At 46.8% G+C, this 6,337-nt stretch overlaps 1 pseudogene; it reads right to left on the bottom strand.

Annotated features, from left to right (window-relative positions):
- Positions 1-4,354: 4,354 nt before the first annotated feature.
- LOC147972557 (uncharacterized) lies at positions 4,355-6,106 on the bottom strand (annotated as a pseudogene).
- Positions 6,107-6,337: the final 231 nt, after the last annotated feature.

Below are 6,337 nucleotides of genomic sequence, written 5' to 3'. Positions count from 1 at the left end.
CCTTAGCACCAAAGAGGAAACAAGGACGCTGCATGCGCTGGCGCCTGCCTGGCGCCCGCCTGGTGTTGATTGTCATGGCTCACGTCACGAGAGCCTCATGAGGTTCGCCTCACCTTGATATCTCCGCTCCTTGTGAGCCTGCCTGACTAGGCAACTGCAGAGGAGGTCTTGTGTCGTCCCACTCGTGAGGCTTGGCCCCTCACGAGGGTCTTGGATGCCTTGTTGACGAAGGTGGGCCGTATGGCCTGCTAGCTTAGCCACGCCGCGGGCCATAGGCAGGCAAGCCTGGGGACCCCCGTTCCTAGGGCGCCGACACATCTCTCCGCCGAACTAATGCACCTATATAATTTACCATTGTATTGGGTGTGTTGGGGACACAAGAGACTCTTTGTTATTTGGTTGCAAGGTTGCTTGAGAGAGACCATCTTCATCCTACGCCTCCCATGGATTGATAAACCTTAGGTCATCCACTTGAGGGAAATTTGTTGTGGTCCTACAAACCTCTGCACTTGGAGGCCCAACAACGTCTACAAGAAGACGGTTTTGTAGTAGAAATTAGCTACCAGCTGGCAGCAATAGCGGTCATCTCCTTCTTCTGTTCCGGCGACAGTCTTTTCCAGATTGTTTTGGAGTGCGAAGAGTGTAACACCCTGTTTCTTAAGCTACAGTAACCCCAAGTTAATGGTTCCATGTCATCACTCCTACCGTCGCTAATCCTCATTTGCATTCAAACACGGTTTAAAATTCAATTTGAAAATTAAGTCAAATTTCAAATTTCTCAAACATGCAACCTAAAATGTTCGAAGTGTGGCAAATAATCCATGGATATTTTTCAAGTTGAAACCCATATTTTATAAAGTATTTAAATGCCCAAAAATCAATAAAACAGGGGCTAAAAACAATTATTAAATGCTTTCTAAATAATGAACAAATACAAACTATTTAATTATTGTGCCAAATTATATAAGGCACTGGCCTAATTACTAATACTAATTTAGGGGCTAAGATCATATTTTATAAAACTACAAATGAAAAGAAACTAAAAACAAAACAAAAACGATAAAAAAGAAAAGAAAATGCAAATAAAAAAGAAGAAAACCCCTTGGGCCTAGCCCACCTGGGCCGGCCCAGCCGTCCCCCCTACCTCTGCCCGATCGCTTTCCTTGTGCCCCCGACCCCGTCGCTATAGGGACGAGCCCTCGCCGGATCACTTCGCGGTGATAAGGGCTCCCCCTTGGGCTCCTCCCCCTGCTCCACCCACTCGCCCACTTGTCCCCTCTCTCCCTCGTCACCCTCTCTCTCGCCCAGAGCCGCCCGCACCCGACTGCTACTATCGCTGCCCGTCAACGACCACCGCGGCGACCAGCGTTCCTATGCCACCTCGCCATGTCCGGAAGGAGCTCCGTTGTCGTCTACATCCACTGCGGGTCGTGGTTCGAGCAAAGCCGCACCGATACGTCAGCATCGAGCCATTCCTCGCCACCTCGGTCGCCGTCAATCCCCTCCAAACACCGCCTCTCCGGCCTCCCCGAGTCCGCCTTTGCATCCACTGTGAGTAGCCGGCCCTCTTTCCCCGTTTCCCCTCTCGTTTCCGTTGATGTTCGCCCGCGCCCGCACGCCATCGAGCTTCGGCCGCCACGCACGCCCGAGGCCACGCTCCCGCACCTCTAGCAACCCTCGACCACGCCCTCATGCGCACGCGTGCGCCCAAGCTCGCACGCCCGTGCGTGGCCCCGGCTCTGCCGCAGCAGATCGCACTACTGCCTAACACTGTCCCTGCCCGCGGCGCCCATACCACGTGTTGCCGCCCTTGCCCCTGCCACTGTAACTGCTCAGCTCGGCTCGCCCGCCACTGCCCCGCTAACTGTTGTTTCAGCCGCACGCGCGCACTACAACAAATATGTCAACTTGTGACCTTGACTATTGGTCACTGAAAGGTCATTGTTTTTCATTTGCGACCTTTTTTTGACCAAAAACAGAAGGTCAAGAGCTGGCGGTCGTAAACTGAAATTAACGACCTTCTCTATGAGAAGGTCGTGGACGTTTACGACCAAAATATTCCTACTGTTTTGTTTTGGTCACTAGCAACCTCCCCAGGCCACGTAGGCATCCAGCATGGCAAGCTGATGTGGCACAAGAATCAGCCCGGTCCGATTCGGTGTTTTACATGGGCCGAGCCCAACAATTCGGCCTTTTTAATATTTATTTTTTCTGTTAATTTTTGATCGACTTCATGGGCCAAGCCCAACATTACAGCCTTTTTTATTTTTGGGCCATGACCTTTTTATCTCAAGAGTTTCATTTTTATTTTTTAAAATGGGTCAACTAGTCAGGTGGGTCCCTGTTGTCAGGTTCTGGTAACTGGGTCCCATTTGTCAGGTTCTGGTAACTGGGTCCCATCTATCAGGCTCAGCCTTTATATTTCAACTACTATTTAAATTGGCAGAGATAGAAAACACACATGATACTCCAAATAAGAGCAACCAGATCATGTAATACAATGGAAATCACAGTAACGACTATAAGTGTAATACAGTACTTTAGAAGCTCTACAAGCTCCTTCCATAGCAACTACAAACTAGGCACCCGCTCGTGTCATGAACAACATGCCAAAATAGTTGGACGACATAGTCGGGCTGGGAACAAACAAAATGGTTCCTCATTCGCACTGTTACATGAATCAATAGAGAAGAACCAGAAAAACTGGGGCAAATAACAACATGCTGGACTCGCTGGACAACCATAGTCGGGCTGGGAACAAACAAAATGGCAACATGCCTTCCTCGGTCGCCCTGTTACATGAATCAGTAGAGAAGAATCAGAAAAACTGGGGCAAATATATTATGAACAGACCATTCAAGAAAATGATAGTTATTTATAATAATAACACAAACTGAGCTAGTACCATGCTTTTTGTTCTCCAGCTAGTTAAAATGAGATACTCTCATACAAGAAAACAGAGATAAAATATGAAAGTTAAAGTAGGGATGCCACATCTTAAATGAGGAAGCTATTTTGTTTTTGAGAAACAAAAAAATGCACCAATAATTTTTCAGAAGGTAACAGAACTTCTGTGCACACATTTAGATAGAAACAAGGGCTTGAACTATACACAATAACTAGAACAGGATCGCCAAACACCAATATAGGCTAGAATGAAAAAAACATGGAGGTAGTAGTGGTCGTCCAGGGAGATAAACATAGAAAAGAAAACATGATTTCAGCGAAATTAAAATTGTCGATGTAAGTTGAATAACAGTGCAGCAGATTAGCTCTTAGCATGGAGGAACATCACCAAATTAAACCAGATGGTTGTTCAAGTTTCTATTTGAGTATTCATGGTTACAGTTTGTTATCATCGTCTAAATTCTCCAACATGTACAATATTAATTAATACAGCTGAATATGCTACCAATGAAGTAAACTCTAAAAGATACAGGCAGGGCTTAATTAACCAACCTTGTCATTCTATAAACACAAACCAAACTCAACGATAAGGTGTACAATTATTACCATATAACCTGGGAAACATACCTACTGTCCACACATTTCATAATGTAAACAGTTAAATACTACAGGAAATAGATTGCTAAGCATTTCTGCCCTTCTTTCAAGCCACCACCAGCATAACACCCTCAGTATAACAAGATCCACACAGACGACCATCTACAGCAACTGTACCCACAAGACAACCAGGGTCGGAGATAGTGAGATTACCTTGGCGCCGTAAATCTTAGAAGACAAATCGTGTGCGAGGAAGTCCTTGTGGTCCACCGCCAAGCAGCAGGATGCTCCCGTCGAGCCTACAGGAAGTTTTGCATATAGTTAGAAAACCTGGAAACATACAGCATGGCTACCACAACATAGAATTGAAGGAAAAAAACTAAGAGCATGTAACTGAACCACCTGCAACTCTAGCCACTAGCATGCACTCGAGCAACCTATGCTTTCTCCGTCTCTTGGTCGTGACTGCAGAAAGAAAGCAACAATTTTACCATCCTGCGGTTGCCTCAAGTAGATGGAAAGCTCAATATGAGTAAGGATAATTTGCCTCCAGAAGTAGTGACTAGATTCATAGAAAACAGAACAACAAAGTCATGCCATGACCAAATCCTAACCAAAACACATTTAATAAAATGGATTGCATCTAGCTGCTGTAATAGTGTATATATACATGCTAACGACATGAACGTTCCATCAGGCCATGATCAACTACTCAAAACCATTACGTGCTTTGCAAGAAACATAGAAGTAATCAGCAGATGACACAATGAACAAGTGAAGGCTTTAAATATCTCCATGTCGAAGAATCAAGTCAATGAAGACATGCCGTAGGAGAAGGAGCAGCCTTGCATCATCGTTTTCTCAGGTCGACGCTGGAAAGTGTGCCGCTGCACATGATCAGAACCCGCACGACACAGGTACGCCTAGCCAAGGGAGTATTCCAGTGCCCGTTCCACAGGGACTGCCACCGGGCGGTCGACTCGCATATACCTGCCAACATCATGATAATATAAGATAATTATAATCAGGAAAAATCATATTGATTCAAGCATATTACTTGCTGGGGGTACCATAACATCATTATGTGGCAACAATTTTTTTTCTTTCTATATACCATTGTCATCAATCTCAGATTTAACAAAGCAAGAACTACAAATTCAACATAGCCTCAAATTTAACAAAGCAAGAATTGCAAATGCAACATAGCCATCCAAGTTACAGAATATAAATTTCAGAAATTTAAACAGAAGGATGGAATGGGGGCACATAACCTTTAGTAGCAAGAGCTGGTTCATGTGGTACATGTAAACATCCCCAGCAAATAGAAGGTAGTTTATTATAACACAACAAATGTGTTAAAATTCAAGGCTAATCTATGTGACATGAGTGAGTGCAGAGGAAGTGCTCTTGTACAATTAGAGAAACAGAAGTGATGTGTATATGATACAATACACAGAGAGAGTTTGCTCCAGCCAGATTCAATCATCCAAAACTGAACCATAAAGTGATGCACACATACACAACTTGCTCCATTTTGACTAGAGGCGTGAACATATGCTGTTCTTGTCAGTTGTTTACAGAGTGTTTACCGACTCTAGAGGCAAAAATGGCAAGCATCATGTGTACAGCACCAGCAGCAAAATCCCAGAAACAAACCTATCTCAGAATCTGCACAGGATTTACCCAAAATGTAGCACCTATGTAGAAGAAACTATGAAATATGTAGAAGAATCATCACATGAACAAACAAACAAGACCCCCATGAACTTGGAAGGCTGTGAACACTAGCAGGACGCACGACAGACCTGGGAAGACTGACTGCGTGTAACCTGTGAGGAATACAAATAACACAGGGGCATAATACCAATTCTACACACTTCACTTCTATGCTGGTGGGAATAGGATAGCATACAAGAACTACATACTATAAACTAGTACTCCACAACATCCTGAATCCTTGGCAATACAATCTGCCAGAAGATGTTGCACAAGAATGCCATAGCAAAAGGATCATTCGCGGCCAGGTTCATTTGGCAGCACGAAACAAGAATTCGGTGTGCAAGACCTGTAATTAGGCATGGAGACATCAAAGGAAACTCACCAAAACATTTCGGCCTCCTGTCGCTACGCGCGACCTCAAGCACCTCCATCGCGGATCCGGTAACATCGCCGTCACGAGGGCCTCTCCCGGCGGCCGAAAGAAGAGGAGTAAACCAAGTGGCGGCCGAGCATGGGGGATCCTCGCCCAACGCGGCCATTGTGCAGATCCGTCGCCGCCAGGCGAAGTTGTGCTTCTGGACCACGACTGTCGACGAGCAGCCGCCGCCGCCGACGGGGAGGAGGTGGCGCGTCGTGGATCTGCCTCCACAAGCGTGTGCCGGCCAAGGGAAGAGAGAGAGAGAAGGTTCGTGGGGGCGGCGCCGGTGGGGGAGATGGGCATAGAGGTCGTCGGTGGGGAAGCGCGGCGCCGAGGGAGACGAGGGCGGCGACCACGGGAGGTACTGCGCTCATTCGTTTCAGATGTGCTACGCCGAGGGGGAGAAGGTGAGGGACGGTGGCAAAGCAGGCAGATGGTGGGGGAAGATGGTGGGCGGCGGTGCATCGTCAGGAGCTAGGGTTGGGTGCGAGAGCAGAGTGGCCGCGTAGGGAGAGGAAGAGAGAGGGGTTCGAGCGGTTCGGTGGGAAAGAAAGGAGGCGGGGGGTGGAGGAAAAATTACTACGGGGATAGAGCTAGGGTTGGTGTGGAAGGATCGAGGACTGTCGTTGGATCAGCGAGCATCCAACGGTGCTTGATGCACGATCCGCGTGACACGTCTATGGACCAATCATAATG

Source organism: Triticum urartu, chromosome 5A (genome assembly GCF_056163025.1).
Source record: "Triticum urartu cultivar PI428250 chromosome 5A, HENAU_Tu73, whole genome shotgun sequence".
Lineage (NCBI taxonomy): Eukaryota > Viridiplantae > Streptophyta > Magnoliopsida > Poales > Poaceae > Triticum > Triticum urartu.
This window is presented reverse-complemented; position numbering and strand designations above follow the sequence as displayed.